The sequence below is a fragment of the Tursiops truncatus genome, chromosome 11, assembly GCF_011762595.2.
Source record: "Tursiops truncatus isolate mTurTru1 chromosome 11, mTurTru1.mat.Y, whole genome shotgun sequence".
Taxonomy (NCBI): Eukaryota; Metazoa; Chordata; class Mammalia; order Artiodactyla; family Delphinidae; genus Tursiops; species Tursiops truncatus.
The window spans coordinates 56,834,252-56,861,404 of NC_047044.1; the positions used below are offsets into that span (position 1 = coordinate 56,834,252).

Genomic DNA, 27,153 nt, shown 5'->3' on the forward strand with positions numbered 1-27,153 from the left:
GAATTCACTGCTGTGGAACAGAATAAAGAAAAAAGAATGAAAAGAAATGAAGACAGCCTAAGAGACCTCTGGAACAACATTAAATGCAACAACATTCGCCTTACAGGGGTCCCAGAAGGAGAAGAGAGAGAGAAAAGACCCGAGAAAATATTTGAAGAGATTGGAGTCAAAAACTTCCCTAACATGGGAAAGGGAATAGCCACTCAAGTCCAGGAAGCGCAGGGAGTCCCATACAGGATAAACCCAAGGAGAAACATGCCGAGACACACAGTAATCAAATTGGCAAAAATTAAAGACAAAGAAAAATTATTGAAAGCAGCAAGGGAAAATGACAACTAACATACAAGGGAAGTCCCATAAGGTTAACAGCTGATTTCTCAGCAGAAACTCTACAAGCCAGAAGGCAGTGGCATGATATACTTAGAGTGATGAAAGAGAAGAACTTACAACCAAGATTACTCTACCCAGCAAGGATCTCATTCAGATTCAACAGAGAAATCAAAAGCTTTACAGACAAGCAAAAGCTAAGAGAATTCAGCACCAGCAAACCAGCTCTACAACAAATGCTAAAGGGACTTCTCTAAGTGGGAAACACAAGAGAAGAAACGGACCTACAAAAACAAACCCAAAACAATAAGAAAATAGTAATAGGAACATACATATTGATAATTACCTTAAATGTGAATGGATTAAATGCTCCAACCAAAAGACACAGGCTTGCTGAATGGATACAAAAACAAGACCCATATATATGCTGTCTACAAGAGACCCAATTCAGACCTAGGGACACATACAGAATGAAAGTGAGGGGATGGAAAAAGATATTCCGTTCACATGGAAATCAAAATAAAGCTGGAGTAGCAATACTCATATCAGATAAAATAGACTTTAAAATAAAGAATGTTACAAGAGACAAGGAAGGACACTACATACAATTGTGATACAATATCACTCATGAATATAGATGCAAAAATCCTCTACAAAATACTAGCAAACAGAATCCAACAACACATTAAAAGGATCATACACCATGATCAAGTGGGATTTATCCCAGGGATGCAAAGATTCTTCAATGTACGCAAATTAATCAATGTGATAGACCATATTAACAAATTGAAGAATAAAAAACATATGATCATCTCAATAGATGCACAAAAAGTTTTTGACAAAATTCAATGCTCATTTATGATAAAAACTCTCCAGAAAGTGGGCATGGAGGGAACCTACCTCAACAGAATAAAGGCCATATATGACAAACTGACAGCAAACATCATTCTCAATGGTGAAAAACTGAAAGCATTTCCTCTAAGATCAGGAACAAGACAAGGATGTCCACTCTCACGCCCATTATTCAACATAGTTCTGGAAGTCCTAGCCATGGCAATTGGAGAAGAAAAAGAAATACAAGAAATACAAATTGGAAAAGAAGAAGTAAAACTGTCACTGTTTGCAGATGACATACATAGAGAATCCTAAAGATGCCACCAGAAAACTACTAGAGCTAATCAATGAATCTGGTAAAGCTGCAGGATACAAAATTAATGCACAGAAATCTCTTGCATTCCTATACACTAATGATGAAAAATCTGAAAAAGAAATTAAGGAAACACTCCCATTTACCATTTCAAGAAAAGGAATGAAATTCCTAGGAATAAACCTACCTAGGGAGACAAAAGACCTGTATGCAGAAAACTATAAGACACTGATGAAAGAAATTAAAGATGATACCAACAGATGGAGAGATATACCATGTTCTTACACTGGAAGAATCAATATTGTGAAAATGACTATACTACCCAAAGTAATCTACAGATTCAATGCAATCCCTATCAAATCACCAATGGCATTTTTTACAGAACTAGAACAAAAAATCTTAAAATTTGTATGGAGACACAAAAGATCCCGAATAGCCAAAGCAGTCTTGAGGGAAAAAAACAGAGCTGGAGGAATCAGACTTCCTGACTTCAGACTATACTACAAAGCTACAGTAATCAAGACAATATGGTACTGGCACAAAAACAGAAATATAGATCAATGGAAGATGGTAGAAAGCCCGGAGATAAACCCATGCACCTATGATCAACTAATCTATAACAAAGGAGGCAAGGATATACAATGGAGAAAAGACAGTCTCTTCAATAAGTGGTGCTGGGAAAACTGGACAGCTACATGTAAAAGAATGAAATTAGAACACTCCCTAACACCATACAGAAAAATAAACTCAAAATGGATTAGAGACCTAAATGTAAGACTGGACACTTTAAAACTCTAAGAGGAAAACATAGGAAGAACACTCTTTGACATAAATCACAACAAGATCTTTTTTGATCCACCTCCTAGAGTAATGGAAATAAAAACAAAAATAAACAAATGGGATGCAGTGAAACTTCAAAGCTTTTGCACAGCAAAGGAAACCATAAACAAGACGAAAAGACAACCCTCAGAAGGGAGAAAATATTTGTAGATGAATCAATGGACAAAGGATTAATCTCCAAAGTATATAAACAGCTCATGCAACTCAATATTAAAAAAAACAAACAACCTAATCCAAAAATGGGCAGAAGACCTAAATAGACATTTCTCCAAACAAGACATACAGATGGCCAAGAAGCACATGAAGAGCTGCTCAACATCACTAATTATTAGAGAAATGCAAATCAAAACTACAATGAGGTATCCCCTCACACCAGTTACAATGGGCATCATCAGAAAATCTACAAATGGGGCTTCCCTGGTGGTTCAGTGGTTGAGAATCTGCCTGCTAATGCACGGGACATGGGTTCGAGCCCTGGTCTGGGAAGATCCCACATGCTGCAGAGCAACTAGGCCTGTGCGCCACAACTACCGAGCCTGCGCATCTGGAGCCTGTGCTCCACAACGAGAGGCCACGATAGTGAGAGGCCCACACACCGCGATGAAGAGTGGCCCCCGCTTGCCACAACTAGAGAAAGCCCTCGCACAGAAACGAAGACCCAACACAGCCAAAAATAAATAAATAAATTTATTTTTTTAAAAAAAAAGAAAATCTACAAACAACAAATGCTGGAGAGGGTGTGGAGAAAAGGGAATGCTCTTGCACTGTTGGTGGGAATGTAAATTGATACAGCCACTATGCAGAACACTTTGGAGGTTCCTTAAAAGAACTAAAAATATGGGTTTCCCTGGTGGCACAGTGGTTGAGAGTCCACCTGCCGATGTAGGGGACACAGGTTCGTGCCCCAGTCCAGGAGGATCCCACATGCCGCGGAGCAGCTGGGCCTGTGAGGCCATAGCCACTGAGCCTGCACATCCAGAGCCTGTGCTCCACAATGGGAGAGGCCACAGCAGTGAGAGGCCCGCGTACCACAAAAGAAAAAAAAAAAGAACTAAAAATAGAATTATCATATGATCCAGCAATCCCACTACTGGGCATATACCCAGAGGAAACCATAATTCAAAAAGACACATGCACCCCAATGTTCATTGCAGCACTATATACAATAGCCAGGTCATGGAAGCAACCTAAATGCCCATCAGCAGATGAATGGATAAAGAAGATGTGGTACATATATACAATGGAATATTGCTCAGCCATAAAAAGGAACGAAATTGGGTCATTTGTTGAGACGTGGATGGATCTAGAGACTGTCATACAGAGTGAAGTAAGTCAGAAAGAGAAACACAAATATCGTATACTAACGCATATATGTGGAACCTAGAAAAATGGTACAGATGAACCTGTTTGCAGGGCAGAAATTGAGACACAGATGTAGAGAACAAACGTATGGACACCAAGGGTGGAAAGCGGCAGGGGGGTTTGGGGGGGTGTGATGAGTTGGGTGATTGGGATTGACATGTATATACTGATGTGTATAAAATGGATGACTAATAAGAACCTGCTGTATAAAAAGTAAAAATAAATAAAAATTTTTAAAAAGTAAAATATGACACAAACGAACATATCTATGAAACAGAAACAGAATCACAGACATAGAGAACAGACCTGTGGTTGCCATGAGGGAGAGGGTTGTGGGAGGGATGGAGTGGGAGGTTGGGGTTAGCAGATGTAAGCTATTACATATAGAATGGATAAAGAACAAGGTCCTACTGTATAGCACAGAGAACTATATTCAATATCTTGTGATAAACCATAATGAAAAAGAATATATATTTTCAAAAAGAATATACATATATATGTATAATTGAATCACTTTGCTGTACAGCAGTAATTAACACAACACTGTAAATCAACTATACTTCAATTTTTAAAATTAAATAAAATAAAGTAAAACATTTAAAAAAAGAAATTATCTAGTCTGAGGAACAGATATAAAAAGAATAAAGAAAAAATGAACAGAGCCTCGGAGACTGAGGGACACCATCAAACATACCAATACACACATAATATGAGCCACAGAAGGAGAAAACAAAGAGAAAAGGACAGATACAATATTTGTAAAAATAACGGCCAAATTTGAAGAAAAAAACATTAATCACATCCAAGAAACTCAACAAACTTCAAGTGGGATAAACTCAAAGACATTCACACCTAGACACATCATAATCAAACTATTGAAAGCCAAAGTATTCTATTCAGGACAGCAGACAGTAAAGGGTCTGGATTAGATATGCATAGAGTTCTGGGATAAGTAGAAGACACAGTTTAAAAAGTTTGTTTGGGATTAGGCTACAAAAATAGTACTGGCTTGAAGTGATAAAGGACTGAACTAAAATAGTAGCACTGAAAATGGAAAGGAAAGGGGACTTCCCTGGTAGCGTAGTGGTTAAGAATCCACTTGCCAATTCAGGGTACACGGGTTCGAGCCGTGTCTGGAAAGATCCCACATGCCACAGAGCAACTAAGCAAATGCGCCACAACTACCAAGCCTATGCTCTAGAGCCCATGAGCCACAACTACGGGGCCCACGTGCCACAACTACTGAAGCCCACGCACCTAGAGCCCATGCTCCACAACAAGAGAAGCCACTGCAATGAGAAGCCAATGCACCACAACATAGAGTAGCCCCCGCTCGCCGCAACTAGAGAAAGCCCATGCCTAGCAATAAAAACCCAACACAGCCAAAAAATAAAGAAATTTATTTTTTTTAAAAAATGGAAAGGAAGGAATAAGAGGGGGAAACATAAAAGCCAAATCAGTAGACCTAGACACTGATGTCATTGACAGCGTGTATGGGAAACATTCAGAAATGACCCAACTTTTCAAGTCTCAGTCATTGCAAGATGGCAAAAGTAATGAAATCAGGAATAGTTGGTTAGAAAAGGAAGGAAAAATATGAAGGGTGTGGTTTAGGATATGTGGAGCTTGAAGCCCTGAACATACATAGAGACCAGCAGTAAGGGATTGGAAATGTGGAACTGAGAGAGACTGGGGAAAGGCTGCCATCCTGGTTTGCTCCTACTGCCCTGGCATCACATCCAGTCTCACATTTGTCCCAGACAACAATTTCCCAGTTTGGGCAATAAATTATATGACCACATTATCTCTGAGGGAGAAAGTAAAAAGATTAGGGAAAAGCTCACAGCACAGAACATTAGGCAATGCCCACTGATAGGTAAGAAGAGAAGGAATAAAAACAGTTATGGAAACAGGAAACCACAATCAGAGAAGTAGGAATGTATATTCAGAGACGTGACGGAGGGAGCATGACTGAGGAAAGATGGTCAGCTTTGATGTGATCTTCAGAGGCCCCAGGAGAGAGAGTCCATCAAGTGGTGGATTATTAAAGGTTCAATTTTTTTTATTTTCTCATTCAAGAAAGTAACAAGTTAGAGGATAGTTTGTTTTCTAATGCTAAGTATATTTGCTGACTGAGGGGAAGGAACTAGCAGAGATGAATTGAGAGAAGATAGAAGTAAAAGCCAAGCTAATGAAAAGAGCGAGGTCTCATAGGAGGTGAGGACAGGAGGGAAGGAAATGGTAGAGAGAGGAATTAAAACATCATATATATAAATGGAGCTTTTCTTAAGAATGGATGAAGGCAGAAAATGTTTGAAGCAATGAGAGGTTATGGTGAGAGAAGAAAGGAAGAGAAAATGAAGGCACTGTCACTCCCTGCAGTCAGGAGTGGCCCTTATTTATCGAGTGTGGTTGTGCCTGACCACTTGGATTCAAATCCCAGCTCTGCCACCAATTCCGTTATTTCGAGCGAGTTATCTGACCTCTCTGTGCTTCCATTTCCTCATCTATAATGAGGATAATCATCATTGTTGTGAGGTTGAGTGTATACAAGCAAAAGTGCTTAGAATAGTAATGCTTACTGAGTGCTTCCATAATAAGACTCAATTGTTATTATTTGCACAGTAATGTCTGTAGCCACCCTGCCTCACATGATCATTGGAGCTCCCGAAATGTCCCATGAAAGAATGAAATCAGAATCAAGATAGTCTGCTGGAAGCTAGGATGTGTGAAGGTTGTTGAAGAATAAAGATCAAGTAGATGAGAATTCTAGAATTCTACAGAGGCAAATTAAAATGACTAATAATCAAGGTCCTGGTTAAGGGGGAGACCCCTAAGGCCAAAGAAAGTTGACGGTGACTGGCAAGTGATAAGGATGAAGGGAAGTCTCGGTAGGTGTAAGGGGATGTGAGGGGAAGAACAGAGCAAGCTAAATGATTAACTCTTCAATATTCCCACATAATGAAATGCCTTTGTTAATCCCATAGTGTCTGGGGGATCACATTACGACAACATATTACAGAAAAGCATTCGCTGAGTATGCACACACACGGAACCCAGAGGAAGATGCAAAACGTCTTTGCTTTCCCATAATGTCATCCTTCAGTTAATTCCGTCCACCTCAGATAAGCATCTGAAGTTCCACTCTCTCTCTCTGGATTTCCTCCCTCTTCCCTCTCTCTCTGCCCCACTGCATCTCATTGGTCCTTTTCTACCCCCTTCCCCTCCTTCCAAGTCCCAGCTCCACACAAGTGGGCCAATATTCCTGTGTAAAGAGGCTTCAGGACCTTCAAATCTTCCTCGGTTTACACTGACAATATCTTAGAGCAAACTTATTACTACATTAACAAAAATCTCTACCTCTTTATTCCAATCTACAAAAGACCCCCTTCATACCTAAGATGAGAAAAGAAATAGAAGGTGACAGTTGCAAAGAAAATCCTGTCCTGTCAGGTAACCATTTTAAATACAAAGTTTGTCCCAGCCTCTAGAACAGTGTCTAAACATGATAGTCCCCTAATAAATGTTGGATGGATGAATAAATGAATAAACACAAACTCCAAAGTAAAACATGACTGACTTGAACATTAATGACTGTTGGCATCCACAACAGTCTCTCCTGAGCCTTTTGTTTGCTAACTCACTTCGTCAGACTGATTGCATTGAGTCCCAATTTTTCACACCTCCCTGTACCCACACCCTTTGGTAGTTGCCTTCTCACCTTGACTCTGGACTTGGCCATGTGATGTGCTTTGGAGAATGAGAAAGCAGCAAATATGACTGAGCAGAAGCTAAAAAAACGCTTATACATGAACTGCCACTAACATGAGAACAAGCCTGAGCTAACCTGCTGGAGGAATGTGACAAACACAGGAAGGACAGATGAACTGTCCCTGTCAAGGTCATCCTAGGTCCACCAGCCACCAGCCTACCCACCAGCTGATCACATAATCAAGATCAGCAGCACCAAATTCATGAAATATAATAAATGGCTTTTGTTTGAAACCACAAAGTTTGGAGTTATTAAGCAGCAATAGCTAACTGATACACTTCCAAACCCCAAATCCCCCTCCGGCTACGTTAGACTGGCAGCCCCACTGCACCACTTTGGGCGGTGGGAGCACCATCGCACCATAATCTATGTCGTGCAACACAGAGCCTTTAAGGCTGCATGCAGCAGTTCCGCTGGGAGAGCACCAGAATAAGTTAAAACCCTCTCTCTCCTGCTTGCCCTTCACCTTTAATGACACAGGGAGAAAGGGAAAAGAAAGTTAAAGGCAGTTTGAGCTATCAAAACTAACTGCATATTGCAAAAGGAACCATTTCGTTTGACTGAACATTTCCAAACAAGTTTCAGCTCCTGAGCATTTTAAACACAGAGAGAAAACAATATAAATAATGTATGCGTGTATGTATACGTGTATATACACATATATACCTACATGGCTGTTAGTGAATCATTTGCAAGGGACATTCTGAATGTTAAAATGGTGTGGATTTCTACACTCCTTCTTTCTGGCTTTCCAGGCACCAGTCCCATCAATCTCTAAACCCTGATACCAGGCAGTTCATTGTTTTTCAAATTTATGACATTTTTCAGTCCATTGTTTTTAAACCGTCACCCTCAGTGGGTAGCTGGCACAACTCATTGCTACTCTCAGCTCCCACCAAGCTCATCACCCTAGGAGTGATGTGCTAGCAAATTTTTCAGTTGACTGCGCTCCAGGATGGTAAATACTCTCTGTGTGCTTCCTCTGATGACATCATTAGTTTTGTCCTCCAACCTTTACCCAAAACAGAAATAACTAAGATTGTGATTGCCCATCCCAAACACATAATGAAAATGAGGGAAACTGAAAATAGAACCAGTCATTCTATTCAACCTCTTGGTGGGATGGAAGACTAACTCTCTCCCAGACATCCCAATAGTTTTATGTCATCATTGCAAAAATGTCTCTAATATTGCAGGATCTATCTGGTCTATTGAGAGACTATTCTGTATGTGGTTCTCAGTTTAAACCAGCTTATTTTGATCTGCTGTATTTTCTCATTTATTTTCTGAAATGCATAACTTATGGACTTAATTCTCATCTCAGGAAATGGCCTGATTTCTCCGAGTGTTCTCAAACTAATTATGTGGAGTTCAGTGAATGTGAAAGTCAGTTCTTCCTCTCTGTCCTCGCCTGGACATTAGGCGTGATCTTAGGCTGGAGTATGTACCTGAATGGAGGAATCAGAAAACCAGGTCCAGCTGACTCTGCCCCTTACCAGGGTGAGGCCCCGCGCAAGTCACAATCATGTCTGATCCTCAGGGTCCTTATCTACAAAACGAGGATCTGGATGATTTCCAAGGCTCCTTTTAGCACTGAAAGCTTATTATATTATCCACAGATTTTTGTGATATTTCCTTTTACTTTAGTAGAGAGCATACACTTATTTCAACATTTACAGCATTTCCAATCGGTATATCTCTTTATCTAATTGTGTGCCTGGATAAAATTTTCATGAGTATATTTTTAGTTCCCCTTCCATCTTGGGGTTGGAAGGGTTTGAAAAGTACTTGGGCAATTCAATCATTCAACAAACATTTATTGAGCACTTATTATGTGCCAGACCCTAGGCTAGGGGCTTGGGAAAATAAAATGAAAGTGATTATAATACTGATGTTCCTAATTATTTCTCTACAAAAAGATTGAATGAGAGACTTGGTCTCAGCCTCAACCCAAAGTATATATCTAGTCTAAGAAAATGTTTAAAAAAGATCACTATGTTATACCAGACCCAAGAAGACGCTAAAAACTTTTGCTAAAATGGTATTGGCAATATACACCCTCTGGTCCATTTTAAAGAGACAGTGTGAAAGTGATCTGAGTTCTGAGAACTACTTAAACTAATTAAATTGTCTAGCCAGTGTCTGGTACAGTAGAGAAGTACTACTGTAATTTTTATCTTCCTACACCTCCTTCCTTTCTTTCCATCTCTTTTTCCCTAAAATTCGTCTGACTTCTCTCTCACTCTTCCTACCCTAGCTGTACTCAAAGGGTACACCATTGGAGCAGCAAAATCACCAGGCATCTTCTTCATTCCCACTTTCAACACTGGTGAAAGACAACTGCCTTCTTTGCTTCTAACCTAACCACATTCCCAACCTTTTGTTCAATACATGCTTACACCAACATGACCTGGAAACCAAGTAGGTGAAAGGAAATCTGGTAGTGTCCATAGTTTGGTGTGTATTAAGAAACCTGCAGAAGTCTGATATTACCCAGGAAGCCAAATAATTCACATTGGCAGGAAAATTCTACATCTGCTGTTCTCCACTCCCTGACAAGGCTCAGTAAGATTGAATCTGTTGTGTGACCACATATTTACATAACAGATTTTTTCTCTGCTTTTGTGTTGCTCTAACTAATTGATTTAGAATGCAACTCTAATCTCCAGTGCCCCTCCCCCCAGGAACTAATTCTATTACAATTCAAGCATAATGAAGACTCATTAGTAGAGGTGTATAAGTCATTAGAAAAGATAATTTACCACACAGAGAAAATAAATAATTAAATGGCTTTAAAACACAGTATTTGGCCATACTTATTTAATGAAATATGTTCTAAAGACAAAAAGAAAAAAATCCCTTAACTTCTATTTAGTAATCTAATTGCTGGTAGTAATATTGGTGTAGTTATTTTTAACTATTCATCTATGTAGTATGATAATGCTATAGAAAAGTATATTGCTGTTATTAAGAATCAAGGTTTTCAGAAAAGATCCAAATGTGTAATTTTTTAAGTAAAAACTCTACAAAGTTAAATTTGAATTGGAAATTTCAGAATGAACTCATGGGCTTTTTCAATGCACATTACTCAGCTCTTGTCTACTGAAAAGGCTTGAAAGCCACAACAGCCCAGTAATGAGCACCCCTACTGACCATATTTGGGACTCAAATATTACAAACCACTAAAAAGAACCAGGACTCCTTGGAGAAAAGCGGATTCCAGACCTAGGGCAGGAAATAATACAAGATGAGTTTGGAACATTTTGTTGCTCTAGAAAGCAAGGAAACCATCTAAGTTTAAAGGGACTTGTCAACAAGTCACAGAAACCAACTTAAGGGAACTCTGGCCAGAAATGGGACAATTTGAACATCAAAGAGAATAATGATTGCAATCGGTTGAAATACAATGAATATATAAAAATCCATGATGAACTTTTTAAAAAGCCCTTTAAAGAGAATAAATTTAGAATTTATCTTGCCTGTCTTTAAAAAAAAGACTTTATTTTGGAATACCAAATAGCTCTAATTGATGAAAGAAAGCTCTTCTTTTCAGAAGACTTCCAACTGATAAATATAGCAGGAATTATAGCATTAGAAAATCACCATTTGCAATCCTTAATAGAATCATTGTTCAGGCAACCATCAATAGTTGGCAAAACAATTAGGTAAAAGGATAATGATAACCAGATATCCATGGGGTACCAAAGTAACACCTCACTGATTATAAGGAGGAACATGCAACGTTACAACAGAAGGATCAGATGATCACTCTTAGCATCCCTAAAACCAGAGGACAATATGTACATCCTGATATAATATGAAGTACCCAACTCCACCTATGACATATTCTTGTCAAAATGTTGAATCTGAACTTAAGATTTTAACTTCCAGTTTATGGAAAATACAAGGGAAAGAAGAACAGGTTAAAATCTACCATTCAGAAACAATCAGACAAATCAGAATGAGGGCTATTCTCCATGACAACTAACCCGGACTTTTCAACAAGTCAATGACATGAGTAAAAAGGGTGGGTAAGGATACTGTTAAAGATTTTAAAGGACTCAAGAGACATAACAATCAGATGTGTTTGCCTTATTTGCATTCTACCTCAAACAAACGACTTGTTAAAATAAAAAAGGACATTTTTGAGAAATTCAAACATGGACTGGATATTAAATGACACTAAGGAAATAATGCTAATTTGGGGGTGGGGCTATAATGCCATTATTTATGCCATTATTATGTGATACAGTGGTTAAGAAGATATTCTTGGGACTTCCCCAGTGGCACAGTGGTTAAGAATCCACCTGTCAATGCAGGGGACACAGGTTCGAGCCCTGGTCCAGGAAGATCCCACATGCCACGGAGCAACTAAGGCCGTGCGCCACAACTACTGAGCCTGCACTCTAGAGCCCGTGAGCCACAACTACTGAAGCCCACGTGCCACTACTACTGAAGCCCGTGCCTAGAGCCTGGGCTCCACAACACGAGAAGCCACTGCAATGAGGAGCCCGTGCACCGCAACAAAGAGTAGCCCCTGCTTGCTGCAAGTAGAGAAAGCCCGTGCATAGCAACAAAGACCCAATGCAGCCAAAAATTAATTAATTTTTTTTTAAGAAGAAGATATTCTTATTTTTAAAGATATATAAATACATTTAGGGTTCCCCTGGTGGCAGAGTGGTTAAGAATCCACCTGCCAATGCAGAGGACATGGGTTTGAGCCCTTGTCCGGGAAGATCCCACATGCCGCGGAGCAACTAAGCCCCTGCACCACAACTACTGAGCCCGCGCTCTAGAGCCCAGGCTCCACAACAAGAGAAGCCACCACAGTGAGAAGTCAGTGCTCTACAATGAAGAGTAGCCCCCCGCTGGCCACAACTAGAAAAAGCCCGGGCACAGCAATGAAGACCCAGTGCAGCCAAAAATAAATAAATAAATAATAAATAAATATATGTATAAATACATTTAAATATTTAGGGGCAAAAAATATCAGATTGTCCAGGATTTGCTTTAAAATTCTTCAGCCAAAAAAAAAGAAGCAGCAGCAAATGTGGCAATGTTAATAATTGTTTAAGGTGAGTATACAGAGCTTCATTATACTATTTTTCAACTTCTGTATCTTCTAATTTTTCATACATAAAAATTTAAGAGTAAAGTTTCTTAAAATATGATGAAAAACAAAGCCCCTTGCCTCCTGGAGACTACTTTATGATGACTACAATTATTTTGGGTATAGAAAATGACTGCTGGCTTTCAGAATCTCTCTACAAACATCTGAAGTCTTAATTCCCTGGTGAATATTTTGGTATTCCCTGTACTTGTTTTTCCCAAATTGGACATTATACTTCTTATGAAATCTTCCTTCCCCTAAGACCCACATCAACTTCCACCTCCTTCCCTAAATCTATTCATTCATTCAATGAACAACTATTGGGTGACCTCAATGTGCTGGATCCTGCATTAGACACAGGAGATATATTATAGAAGCAATAAAGACAAGCTCTTGACAAGTTCTCTGTGACAGAGACAAGTAAACAGGAAATTACAGTGCACAGAGAAGCAAGCTCTGATAGGGAAGCTGGAGAGTACCACAGGAGAGGGACCTACCCCAGTCTGGAAGGAGTGACTTGCACACTGAGACCTGAAGATCCAGTAGGAATGAGCTAGGGGTCGGGAGACCAAGCACAGTCCAGGCATAGGGAACAGCAAGTGCAAAAGAACAGCAGTAAATGAGAACAAGCCATGTTCTTAAAACTTGTGATAGTTAATTTTATGTGTCCACTTGATTGGGCCATGAGGTGCCCAGATATTTGGCCAAACATTACTATGTTTGTGAGGGTGTTTCTAGATGAGATTGACATTTGAGTTGATAGACTGAGTAAAGCAGACTGCCCTCCCTAATGTGCAAGAGCCTCATCCAATCAACTGAAGACCTAAATGGAACAAAAAAGGCTGAGTAAAAGAGAGTTCCACTTGCCTGACATTTTCAGATTGGACATTAGTCTTTTCCTGCCCTCAGACTGGAACTTTCACCATCAGCTATCCTAGTTCCCCAGCCTTTGATTCAGACTGAAACTGTAGCACTGGCTCTCCTGGATCTCCAGCTTGATGACTGCAGATCTGAGGACTTCTCAGCCTCTATAATTATGTGAGCCAATTCATCATCATCATCATCATTTATTTTATATATATATATATTTATATATATATACACACATACATACACAATTGACCCTTGAACAACATGAGTTTGAACAGCATGGGTCCACTTATATGGGGATGTTTTTCAATGAATACTATAGCACTAAACAGCCCGAGGTTGCTTGAATTGGGGATTTGGCACTGAGGATACAGGGGACTGACTGTGAAGTTGTACTTGGATTTTTGACTGTGCAAGGGTCGGCGCCCCTAACTCCCGCATTGTTCAAGGTCAACTGCATGTTGCATGTATGTGTGTGTATAAAAATAAATGTGTGTGAGCATGTGCGTATACATATTTGGTTCTGTTTCTCTGGAGAACGCTGACTAATACAGAACTAAAAAAAAACTTAGTAGAGATAGCACATGAAATGTATGTTTGGGAATGAGAAAGGTAGAGGGGAAGAGACTAAGTTGGAGAATTAAGCAGAGTTCATATACTGAACAATTTATCTCAAAGGGAATGTGAAACCATGGGAGGATTTGCATTTAAGAAAGGACACGGCTGTTTTATGAAGAGTAAATTGCAGGGGGCAAGATAAGAGTCAGGGAGACCAGTTAAGAGGTTATGGCCATATCCCAGCCAATAGGCTCTCTCCATAGCACGCACATCAAGACATTCTGAGGCTCCTTCATGGCCTTCATCCCTTCTGCCTTGAAGCACAGATATTTATGCGCATGCTTTCTCTCTTCTTCCAGAACAATCTCCTTAAGGGTGGGAACAAAGTCACATAGCCTGATAATAACAGCTAGCACTTAACACTCAGGATATACTAAGCACACTATATACATAACATCTAATTCCACAATAACCATGTAAGATAGCTATTATTCCCCATTTACCAATGAAGAAACTCACATTCAGAACTATTTGCCAAACAAGTATGTGCACCGGCCCACACAGCTGGTAAATGGTGGCACTTGGATTCCCACCCAAGTCAGCCCTGCTCCAGATCTCTCCAAGCTCCTGTAGTGATCAATAAACACACATACAGTTGAGCTGCAAGATGTCTGAGTCCAATCTTATCAAACTACAGATTTTTCTTTTGATGCGTGTTTGCCTACAGAGGCAAATAAGTTACCCATATTTCAGGGTTGGTTTTTTTTTTTTTCTAGAGTACTCTATACCAGGGGGCATTTTATTCTCACAGTGAATGTGAAAGTGCAATTTGAGGATTTTCGACACAATAGTGTAAGTACTGAATGGACTTGACCGGCAATGTCAGAAGAAGAGGAAGAGGATGCTGGAACCAAAGAGGAAAGTCAAGGCCAGCCAAGAGCATCAGTGGCAGGCTCTATGCAGTTCCAGGAAACATTAAAGGCTGGCATCACTCGCCGCTTAATCCATAATGTGACTGAGCCGCAACCCCAGTGATTTTGAGAAAAAAGAATCAGCAGAATTTTGCAGCTTTAATAGAATGTATAAGCAACTAAAAGTTTCAGGGAAGCCTTCACTTCATTACCTCAGCAGTCATACCCTGACCTTGTGGCCGCTCTTTGTGAAAAACCCTTTTATGTTTTTTCACATAAGTGGAATTAACACTTATATGGGGATTTTTTCCCTCCATGGCATGAACTCATGGTAGACGGATGCTTCAGTAGATTACAAGTAGTTTTTCAATGTCACATTTCTATAACAGTGTTACGGAACAAAACTAATTGTCATCAGGATTGGAGGCAATTCTATTCACAGCAAGATAAATTGGATTTCTAAACTGTGATTTCCATTGTGTTACCTCTATGTATCATGAAAGTTATCCTGATGCGCCCAGCAGTCAGGCTACGTACTTATACAGTGAGGTCCAGCTTTATGCTGAATTCATCATCTTTCGCTTCCCGAGGGAGGACAGAAGAGCAACGGAAGCATAATTTTAGACCACCATCTAATGGAAGGGGTCAATGAGGATATACTACTCTAAATATCAGTATGAACATTCAAAGACTAGAAGAAAACAGTCCATTCCCTAAGAAGATTAGACATCACTGTGAATTATCCAATTTATCACTGTGGAGTTTTGTGTGTATATGAAGCCCTCTCTCTCTCTCTCTCCTTTTTTAATAATACTTTTTAGACAAATGCAAACAGTATAACTATTTCAGAATGCAAATCACCATCAATAAAAATATCCCATCTTGCAATTTGTAAATTTGGACTCCACTAATCTTTTAATATATTGGGCAATGTCTTGGGTGGCATTTTCACAATCTATAAAAAAAATAAGATTTTCTAAATGAATTAAAAGATTAAAAATATTATGGAAAACAAGATGGATAGTGCAAATGTTCATACTGTTGTAATCAAAAGGCAAACAGGAGGTAGTAAAGCTTAGGACCACGAACTTTACAGAGTCAGTCCTTCTGGGTTCGAATCTTGTCTCACCATTGTTGTGACCTGGACAAATTACTTAACCTTACTGTGCCTCCATTTTCTTATCTGTAAAATGCAGATCCTACTTATACACACTTCATAGCAGATTGCCATGAAGATTAGAGTTAACAATATACTTAGAGAAGTTCCTGGCACACACTAAACACTCAGTGGTACAACTTATGATTACTATTGGTATTATAATCTGAAAGCGTCCTTTTCTTAAAGCAAATAAGTTACGAACGACTCATAATTCTATCTCGATCACTCCAGCAGATTTCCTTACAATCTCTAGCAGGCAGTATCATGCTGCTTCATTCACATTACTAAGTATCTTTGAAAATAAGAACACTGCAGTCCTAAAAAAAAAAAAAAAAAAATTCTAGATTTCAGTTTTCCCCACTTATTTTCTATTGGTGGTATTTTTCTATATTTAAAGTAAACCTAAGCTACCCAGCAAATACCTGGGCCTTGTTCCTTTATGTCCTGTCAAATCCTTACAGGATCTTGGAAAATATGACTACCTGCAACATTCCCCATGAGGACACAAGATAAAATTCCTTCATTTTTGACATGAATCATTTATGTGTATGGGAAATCATATTTAGGTTTTATTTGCTAAATGCTAAAGGGAAAGGAGACATTAGACCCTAAAGTGTTTCAGAAAGAGGTAAAATAAAAAAGAGAATGCTTTAAAAGTAACATTTTCCTAGTTCACTTGGATTAAGTAGAATCTATAAATACACAAGATGAGGTTTTCACAAGCAGCAAGTTAAAGAAGCTATCTCCATATTTTATCCATGCAAAACTGCCAAATGATTTTTCCTAAAATTTAAATGTTTCTATCTAACAAAACTGATTTTCTTGGGTCCAGGGAGGGTGTATTACTCACCCAGGTAGTATCTACCAAATATAGAGTGTACAATAATTATTGACCTAAATAAATTTGAATCAACATATAGCACAGCACTGGGCTCAAGGCAGGCACTCAAGTATTTTTCGAATGAATAAACCAGAGGAAGATGGATGGAAACTGCTTCCAGGTAATCTGTCTTGCAGATTGTAATCAAGATTAAGAAAGAAATATAGGAGGGCAGAATGGATACCATCCCAAAATAATACACACACGTACGTATCTAACATATGCATTCACATACACAAACTGAAGCAATCTCAATAATTAACATTCAAAAGTAACAGGAACTTAAACTACAGAAGAAAGACCAGCAATTCATATAGATAATGACAATATTAAGCAAATTGCCTTGGATCTAACCCACCGTTTAAAATAGCCTTGATCAGTTCTCGAGGGAGAAAATTTCACCAATTTATATAGTTTTGGCTTTTAAATCTGAAAAAAGGAAAGAAAGTTTCTGAAATGTCTGAGATCTAAACTCCTGTATCCCCTCCCAACAACTTCAAGTCTAGGGTAACCATGTGTCAGCATCATTCCCCATCACTGGACCTGAGAGCTCAGTTCGGTCCTCCCATTTGTCTTTTTTTTTTTTTTTTAACGTCTTTACTGGAGTATAATTGTTTTACAATGGTGTGTTAGTTTCTGCTTTATAACAAAGTGAATCAGCTACACATATACATATGTTCCCATAACTCTTCCCTCTTGCGTCTCCCTCCCTCCCAACCTCCTTATCCCACCCCTCTAGGTGGTCAAAAAGCACCGAGCTGATCACCCTATGCTATGCGACTGATTCTCACTAGCTATCAGTTTTACATTTGGTAGTGTATATATGTCCATGCAACTCTCTCACTTTGTCCCTGCTTACCCTTCCCGCTCCCCGTGTCTTCAAGTCCATTCTCTGCACCTTTATTCCCATCCTGCTCCTACGTTCTTCATGACCTGTTTTTTTTTTCTTTAGATTCCATATATATGTGTTAGCATATGGTATTTGTTTTTCTCTTTCTGACTTACTTCACTCTGTATGACAGACTCTAGGTCCACCCACCTCACTACAAATAACTCAATTTCATTTCTTTTTATGGCTGATTAATACTTCATTGTATATATGTGCCAATCTTCTTTACCCATTCATCTGTCACTGGACACTTAGGTTGCTTCCATGTCCTGGCTATTGTAAGTAGAGCTGCAATGAACATTTTGGTACATGACTCTTTTTGAATTATGGTTTTCTCAGGGTATATGCCCAGGAGTGGGATTGCTGGGTCGTATGGTAGTTCTATTTTTAGTTCTTTAAGGAACCTCCATACTGTTCCCCATAGTGGCTGTATCAATTAACATTCCCACCGACACTGCAAGAGGGTTCCCTTTTCTCCACACCCTCTCCAGCATTTATTGTTTGTAGATTTTTTGATGATGGCCATTCTGACCGGTGTGAGGTGATGTCTCATTATAGTTTTGATTTGCATTTCTCTAATGATTAACGATGTTGAGCATTCTTTCATGTGTTTGTTGGCAATATATATATCTTCTTTGGAGAAAGTCTGTTTAGACCTTCTGCCCATTTTTGGATTGGGTTGTTTGATTTTTGATATTGAGCTCCATGAGCTGTTTGTATATTTTGGAGATAAATCCTTTGTCAGTTGCTTCATTTGTAAATATTTTCTCCCATTCTGAAGGTTGTCTTTTCATCTTGTTTATGGATTACTTTGCTGTGCAAAAGCTTTTAAGTTTCAATAGGTCCCATTTGTTTAGTTTTGTTTTTATTTCCATTTCTCTAGGAGGTGCGTCAGAAAGGATCTTGCTGTGATTTATGTCATAGAGTGTTCTGCCTAGGTTTCCCACTAACAGTTTGATAGTGTCTGGCCTTACATTTAGGTCTCTAATCCATTTTGAGTTTATTTTTCTGTATGGTGTTAGGGAGTGTTCTAATTTCATTCTTTTATATGTAGCTATCCAGTTTTCCCAGCACCACTTATTGAAGAGGCTGTCTTTTCCCCATTGTATATTCTTGCCTCCTTTATCAAAAATAAGGTGACCATATGTGCGTGGGTTTATCTCTGGGCATTCTATCCTGTTCCATTGATCTATATTTCTGTTTTTGTGCCAGTACCATACTGTCTTGATTACTGTAGCTTTGTAGTAGTGTCTGAAGTCAGGGAGCCGGATTCCTCCAGCTCCATTTTTCATTCTCAAGATTGCTTTGACTATTCGGGGTCTTTTGTATTTCCATACAAACTGTGAGATTGTTTGTTCTAGTTCTGTGAAAAATGCCAGTGGTAGTTTGATAGGGATTGCACTGAATCTGTAGATTGCTTTGGGTAGTATAGTCATTTTCACAATGTTGATTCTTCTAATCCAAGATAATTGTATATCTCTCCATCTATTTGTATCATCTTTAATTTCTTTCACCAGTGTCTTATAATTTTCCGCATACAGGTCTTTTATCTCCTTAGGTAGGTTTATTCCTAGGTATTTTATTCTTTTTGTTGCAGTGGTAAATGGGAGTGTTTCCTTAATTCCACTTTCAGATTTTTCATCATTAGTGTATAGGAATGCAAGAGATTTCTGTACATTAATATTGTATCCTGCTACTTTACCAAATTCATTGATTAGCTCTAGTAGCTTTCTGGTAGCATCTTTAGGATTCTCTATGTATAGTATCATGTCATCTGCAAACAGTGACAGCTTTACTTCCTCTTTTCCGATTTGGATTCCTTTTATTTCTTTTTCTTCGCTGACTGCTGTGGTTAAAACTTCTAAAACTATGTTGAATAAGAGTGGTGAGAGTGGGCAACCTTGTCTTGTTCCTGATCTTAGAGGAAATGGTTTCAGTTTTTCACCATTGAGGATGATGTTAGCTGGGGTTTGTCATATATGGCCTTTATTCTGTTGAGGTAAGTTCCCTCTCTGCCTACTTTCTGGAGGGTTTTTATCATAAATGGGTGTTGAATTTTGCCAAAGCTTTTCCTGCATCTATTGACGTGATCATATGGTTTTTATTCTTGTATCACATTGATTGATTTGCGTATATTGAAGAACCCTTGCATTTCTGGGATAAACCCCACTTCATCATGGTGTATGATCCTTTTAATGTTGCTGTTGGATTCTGTTTGTTAGTATTTTGTTGAGGATTTTTGCATGTACGTTCATCAGTGATATTGGCCTGTAGTTTTCTTTCTTTGTGACATCTTTGTCTGGTTTTGGTATCAGGGTGATGGTGGCCTTGTAGAATGAGTTTGGGAGTGCTCCACCCTCTGCTATATTTTGGAAGAGTTTGAGAAGGATAGGTATTAGCTCTTCTCTAAATGTTTGATAGAATTTGCCTGTGAAGCCATCTGGTCTTGGGCTTTTGTTTTTTGGAAGATTTTTAATCACAGTTTCAATTTCAGTGCTTGTGATTGGTCTGTTCATATTTTCTATTTCTTCCTGGTTCAGTCTCGGAAGGTTGTGCATTTCTAAGAATTTGTCCATTTCCTCCAGGTTGTCCATTTTATTGGCATAGAGTTGCTTGTAGTAATCTCTCATGATCCTTTGTATTTCTGCAGTGTCAGCTGTTACTTCCCCTTTTTCATTTCTAATTCTATTGCTTTGTCTTCTCCCCTTTTTTCTTGATGAGTCTGGCTAATGGTTTATGAATTTTGTTTATCTTCTCAAAGAATCAGCTTTTAGTTTTATTGATCTTTGCTATTTTTCCTCCATTTCTTTTTCACTTATTACTGATCTGATCTTTATGATTTCTTTCCTTCTGCTAACTTTGGGGGTTTTTTGTTCTTCTTTCTCTAATTGCTTTAGGTGTAAGGTTAGGTTTTTTATTTGAGATGTTCTTTGTTTCTTAAGGTAGGATTGTATTGCTATAAACTTCCCTCTTAGAATTGCTTTTCCTGCATCCCATAGGTTTTGGGTCATCGTGTTTTCATTGTCATTTGTTTCTAGGTATTTTTTGATTTCCTCTTTGATTTCTTCAGTGATCTCCTGGTTATTAAGTAGTGTATTGTTTAGCCTCCATGTGTTGTATTTTTTACAGATATTTTCCTATAATTGATATCTAGTTTCATAGCATTGTGGCCAGAAAACATGCTTGATACGATTTCAATTTTCTTAAAATTACGAAGGCTTGATTTGTGACCCAAGATATGATCTATCCTGGAGAATGTTCCATGAGCACTTGAGCAGAAAGTGCACTCTGTTGTTTTTGGATGGAATGTCCTATAAATATCAATTAAGTCCATCTTGTTTAATGTATCATTTAAAGCTTGTGTTTCCTTATTTATTTTCATTTTGGATGATCTGTCCATTGGTGAAAGTGGGGTGTTAAAGTCCCCTACTGTAATTGTGTTACTGTCAAGTTCCCCTTTAATGGCTGTTAGTATTTGCCTTATGTACTGAGGTGCTCCTATGTTGGGTGCATAAATATTTACAATTGTTGTATCTTCTTCTTGGATTGATCCCTTGACCATTATGTAGTGTCCCTCTTTGTCTCTTGTAATAGTCTTTGTTTTAAAGTCTATTTTGTCTGCTATGAGAATTGCTACTCCAGCTTTCTGTTGATTTCCATTTGCATGGAATATCTTTTTCCATCCCCTCACTTTCAGTCTGTATGTGTCCCAGGTCTGAAGTGGGTCTCCTGTAGACAGCATATATACAGGCCTTGTTTTTGTATCCATTCAGCCAGTCTGTGTCTTTTGGTGGGAGCATTTAATCCATTTACATTTAAGGTAATTATCGATATGTGTGTTCCTGTTACCATTTTCTTAATTGTTTGGGGTTTGTTTTTGTAGGTCTTTTCCTTCTCTTGTGTTTCCTACCTAGAGAAGTTCCTCTAGCATTTGTTGTAAAGCTGGTATGGTGCTTCTGAATTCTCTTAACTTTTGCTTGTCTGTAAAGGTTTTAATTTCTCCATCAAATCTGAATGAGATCCTTGCTGGGTAGAGTAATCTTGGTTGTAGGTTTTTCCCTTTCATCACTTTAAGTATGTTCTGCCACTCCCTTCTGGCTTGCAGAGTTTCTGCTGTTAACCTTACGGGGATTCCCTTGTATGCTATTTGTTGTTTTTCCCTTGCTGCTTTTAATATTTTTTCTTTGTATCTAATTTTTGATAACTTGATTAATATGTGTCTTGGCGTGTTTCTCCTTGGATTGATCCTGTATGGGACTCTCTGTGCTTCCTGGACTTGATTAACTATTTCTTTTCCCACATTAGGGAAGTTTTCAACTATAATCTCTTCAAATATTTTCTCAGTCCCTTTCTTTTTCTCTTCTTCTTCTGGGACCCCTATAATTCGAATGTTGGTGCGTTTAATGTTGTCCCAGAGGTCTCTGAGACTGTCCTCAATTCTTTTCATTCTTTTTTCTTTATTCTGCTCTGCAGTAGTTATTTCCACTATTTTATCTTCCAGGTCACTTATCCGTTCTTCTGCCTCAGTTATTCTGCTATTGATCCCATCTAGAGAACATTTAATTTCATTTATTGTGTGTTCATCATTGTTTGTTTGCTCTTTAGTTCTTCTAGGTCCCTGTTATATGTTTCTTGCATTTTCTCCATTATATTTCCAAGATTTTGGATCATCCTTACTATCATTTTTCTGAATTCTCTTTCAGGTAGACTGCCTATTTCCTCTTCATTTGTTTGGTCTGCTTGATTTTTACCTTGCTCCTTCATCTGCTGTGTTCTTCTCTGTCTTCTCATTTTGCTTAACTTACTGTGTTTGGGGTCTCCTTTTTGCAGGCTGCAGGTTCGTAGTTCCCGTTGTTTTTGGTGTCTGTCCCCAGTGGCTAAGGTTGGTTCAGTGGGTTGTGTAGGCTTCCTGGTGGAGGGGACTAGTGCCTGTGTTCTGGTGGATGAGGCTGGATCTTGTCTTTCTGGTGGGCAGGTCCACGTCTGGTGGTGTGTTTTGTGGTGTCTGTGGACTTATTATGACTTTAGGCAGCCTCTCTGCTAATGGGTGGGGTTGTGTTCCTGTCTTGCTAGTTGTTTGACATAGGGTGTCCAGCACTGGAGCTTGCTGGTCATTGAGTTGAGGTGGGTCTTGGCATTGAGATGGAGATCTCTGGTAGATTTTCGGAGTTTGATATTACGTGGAGCTGGGAGGTTACTTGTGGACCAGTGTCCTGAACTCGGCTCTCCCACCTCAGAGGCACAGGCCTGACGCCCGGCCGCAGCACCAATACCCTGTCATCCATACGGGAAAAGAGAAATATATATATATATATCATTGCTCCCAAAGTCCACCACCTCAGTTTGGGATGATTCGTGTCTATTCATGTATTCCACAGATGCAGGGCACATCAAGTTGATTCTGGAGATTTAATCCGCTGCTCCTGAGCTGGGAGAGATTTCCCTTTCTCTTCTTTGTTCTCACAGCTCCCGGCGTTCAGCTTTGGATTTGGCCCCGCCTCTGCGTGCAGGTCCCCGGAGGGCGTCTGTTCCTGCTCAGACAGGACGGGGTTAAAAGACAAGCTGATTCGCGGTCTCTGGCTCACTCAGGCCGGGTGCAGGGAGGGGTACGGAGTGCGGGGCGATCCTGCTGCGGCAGAGGCCAGCATGACGTTGCACCAGCCTGAGGCACGCTGTGCGTTCTCCCGGTGAAGCTGTCCCTGGATCACGGGACCCTGGCTGTGGTGGGCTGCACAGGCTCCCGAGAGGGGCGGTTTGGAGAGTGACCTGTGCTCACACACGGGCTTCTTGGTGGCGGCAGCAGCGGCCTTAGCGTCTCACGCCCGTCTCTTGGGTCCGCACTGATAGCAGCAGCCCGTCTCTGGAGCTCCTTTAAGCGGCGCTCTTAATCCCCTCTCCTCGCACACCAGGAAACAAAGAGGCAAGAAAAGGCCTCTTGCCTCTTCGGCAGCTCCAGACCTTTTCCCGGACTCCCTCCTGGCTAGCCTTGGTGCACTAACCCCTTCAGGCTGTGTTCATGCAGCCAACCCCAGTCCTCTGCCTGGGATCCAACCGAAGCCCGAGCCTCAGCTCCCAACCCCGCCCACCCCGGCAGGTGAGCAGACAAGCCTCTCGGGCTGGTGAGTGCCGGTCAGCACCGATCCTCTGGGCGGAATCTCTCCGCTTTGCGCTACGCACCCCTGTGGCTGCGCTCTCCTCCGTGGCTCCAAAGCTTCCCTCCCCCCGTCACCCCCACCCCCGTCTCCGCCCGCGAAGGGGCTTCCTAGTGTGTGGAAACCTTTCCTCCTTCACAGCTCCCTCCCACTGGTGCACATCCCGTCCCTATTCTTTTGTCTCTCTTTTCTTTTTTCTTTTGCCCTACCCAGGTACGTGGGGGAGTTTCTTGCCTTTTGGGAGGTCTGAAGTCTTCTGCCAGCGTTCAGTAGGTGTTCTGCAGGGGTTGTTCCACATGTAGTTGTATTTCTAATGTATTTGTGGGGAGGAAGGCGATCTCCACGTCTTACTCTTCCGCCATCTTGAAGCTCCTCTCCCACGTGACTTAATTATTCCGAAGATTTTCAGGACATTGGAGGGCTTCCCTGGTGGCGCAGTGGTTGAGAATCCGCCTCTCGATGCAGGCGGCACAGGTTCATGCCCCGGCCCGGGAAGAGCCCACATGCCACGAAGCAGCTGGGCCCGTGAGCCATGGCCGCTGAGCCTGCGCGTCCAGAGCCTGAGCTCCGCAACAGGAGAGGCCACAGCAGTGAGAGGCCCGCGTACCGCAAAGAAAAAAAGACATTTGAAAGCCCCTTAAACTCTCTTATTCTGCTCAGCCCCTGCCCAGTCCAGCCAAGATGGCAGACAGTTTCCCGAACGGTTATGTCAAGGATTGAAATGAGGGGGGATTATCTCTTTCTACTGAGACTAGTGTATCCATCCTATGGAAGACGATAAATAGAAAGGGATAACCTATGTTTTAATCGAGGGTGCTGTTCTCCATAGTAGAAATATGCATGAAATTTCCCCCAGATCTTATTTCATATGCCATCATTTCTCAACACTGATTTCTGTTCATAAATCAGCTTCACTGGGAAATGTCCATTTAGGATAGTATATTTAGGCATTCCAAGTAGCCCAAAGAGAAGCCATTTACACATTCTGCTGCAGCCCCAAGTAAGGTCAGTTCCACTGAGGCATATTGTAAAATTAAAAAAACATTTAAAAGGCGTTGAAAAAAGTTCATAATCAGAGGAGATCATATGTACATTCACAGAGGAGATGTAGATGTTACACTGAGATTTGTCCATTTGTCAAGGAAAATAACTCAGGGCCAGAAGGAAGAAATTCCTATCTGCTAAGGCCGACCAAAGTAAGGGGAAGCAGCCCAGCCTACCTCTGCCAACAATGCTTTGCCCACAGAAATTAAAAACTCTGGGTGGAATACTGAAAACATCTTTTTTTAAGGCGTTTATGGGCTCACCAAGAAAATTAAGAATCCTCAAAACCCAAAAATCAAGAGAAAGTGGAAACACAGAGAAGTAGAGCCCCAAAGTTGACATTTACTCTGAGGGCATTTGCCCAACTCCAGAGTCCCTGAACTTCATTTCCTGACATTAAATATCATAAGGGTCAATCTAAAGTCGGATGTCCTATAGGAGATCTCCTCCCTCCATAAAGTTGAACCACAAAAAGCCACACTCACAATGTCAGGGTGAACAAGAAATCAGCCAGCCACAGCCAAAGGAGGCCGCAAATAAAATTGCCTGCCCAGCCCTAAATGCTGTCACTAGATAGAGGGGGGGAAAATCTCCCTCGAGAATTCTTAACACAAGCTGATTCTTTCGAAAGTTTGTAGCCCAAACACATAATACCTTGGATTGAGAAACCTTAAATAAATACTTCAGGATAAAACTGTCCCACATTGGTAATGCCCCAGACATTTGGCAGAAACAACTGAAAATCCTAAAAGAACCCACCTTCAACGTAGGCCTCAAAAATTCCCATGGGTAAAAATTATGAAGAGAGTCAAAAATCCCTAACCACAGTAAGATTTTAACTCACCGTAAAAGAGTCAACAGAAGCAGCAAGTGACATGAACTAACCTATAAACTTCAGATACTGAAAGAAACCTACAAGTATGTTTACTATGTTTAAGAAATAAAAGGGGGGGGGCTTCCCTGGTGGCGCAGTGGTTGAGAGTCCGCCTGCCGATGCAGGGGACGCGGGTTCGTGCCCCGGTCTGGGAAGATCCCACATGCCGCAAAGCGGCTGGGCCCGTGAGCCATGGCCGCTGAGCCTGCGCGTCCAGAGCCTGTGCTCCGCAACGGGAGAGGCCACAGCAGTGAGAGGCCCGCGTAACGTAAAAAAAAAAAAAAAAAAAAAAGAAAGAAAGAAAGAAAAGGGGAGATTGAAACTGTGACTAAGAATAAAAAGACTTAAGTGGTCACAGGAAGAGCCGGGGTCTCCTGAGTGAAAATCTGGGATGCCTACGGGTCCCGAGACTTCTTGGACAGCCTGGTACTCTCCACCAGAGAAGAAGGGAATTTAGGCCTAGTTTATAGCTTTCAGTGGAGGCTTTTGGTGGCCGAATACAAAGATGTGGATTTAAATTTATTCAGGTCAAGGAGTAGACCAACTGCAAAAGGTGATTGACACAATCAAAACCAACCTTGAAGACAGAAGAATCATTCTACGTGCTTGGAATCGAAAGATCTTCCTCTCATACCCCACCACCCTGCCCCTGTGCCATGCCCTTTGCCACTTCTACGTGATGAACCATGACTGTCCTGCAGCTGTACCAGAAGTCAGGAGACAGGGGCCTGAGTGTGTCCTTCAACATCGCCAGCTATGCCCTGCTCACCTACATGATCGCACACATCACAGGCCTGAAGCCAGGTGACTCTGTACACACTTTGGGAGATGCACATATTTACCTTGATCACATTGAGCTGCTGAAAATGCAGCTTCAGGGAGAATCAAGGCCTTTCCCAAAGCTCAAAATCCTTGGAAAAGTTGAGAAAATCGATGACTTCAAGGCTGAAAACTTTCAGATTGAAGGCTACAGTCCCCATCCCACTATTAAAATGGAAATGGCTACTTAGAGTGCTATTTTTTTTTTATTGAGGTATGGTTGATTTGCAGTGTTTGAGGTGTACAGCAGGGTGATTTGGTTGTGTATATTTTTTCAGATTCTTTTCCATTGAAGGTTGTTGCAGGATGTTGAATATGGTTCCCTATGCTGTGCAGTGAACCCTTGTTGTTAATCTATGTTGCATACAGTGGTTTGTATCTGTTGGTCCCAAATTCCTAATTTATCCTTCCCCCCCCTTTCCCCTTTGGTAACCATAAA

The 27,153-nt window shown here is 40.4% G+C and overlaps 1 pseudogene; it reads left to right on the plus strand.

Moving 5' to 3' along the window:
- LOC101318237 (thymidylate synthase-like) overlaps positions 1–26,905 on the plus strand; it is a 45,712-nt pseudogene extending 18,807 nt beyond the window's left edge.
- The last annotated feature ends 248 nt before the right edge of the window (positions 26,906–27,153 follow it).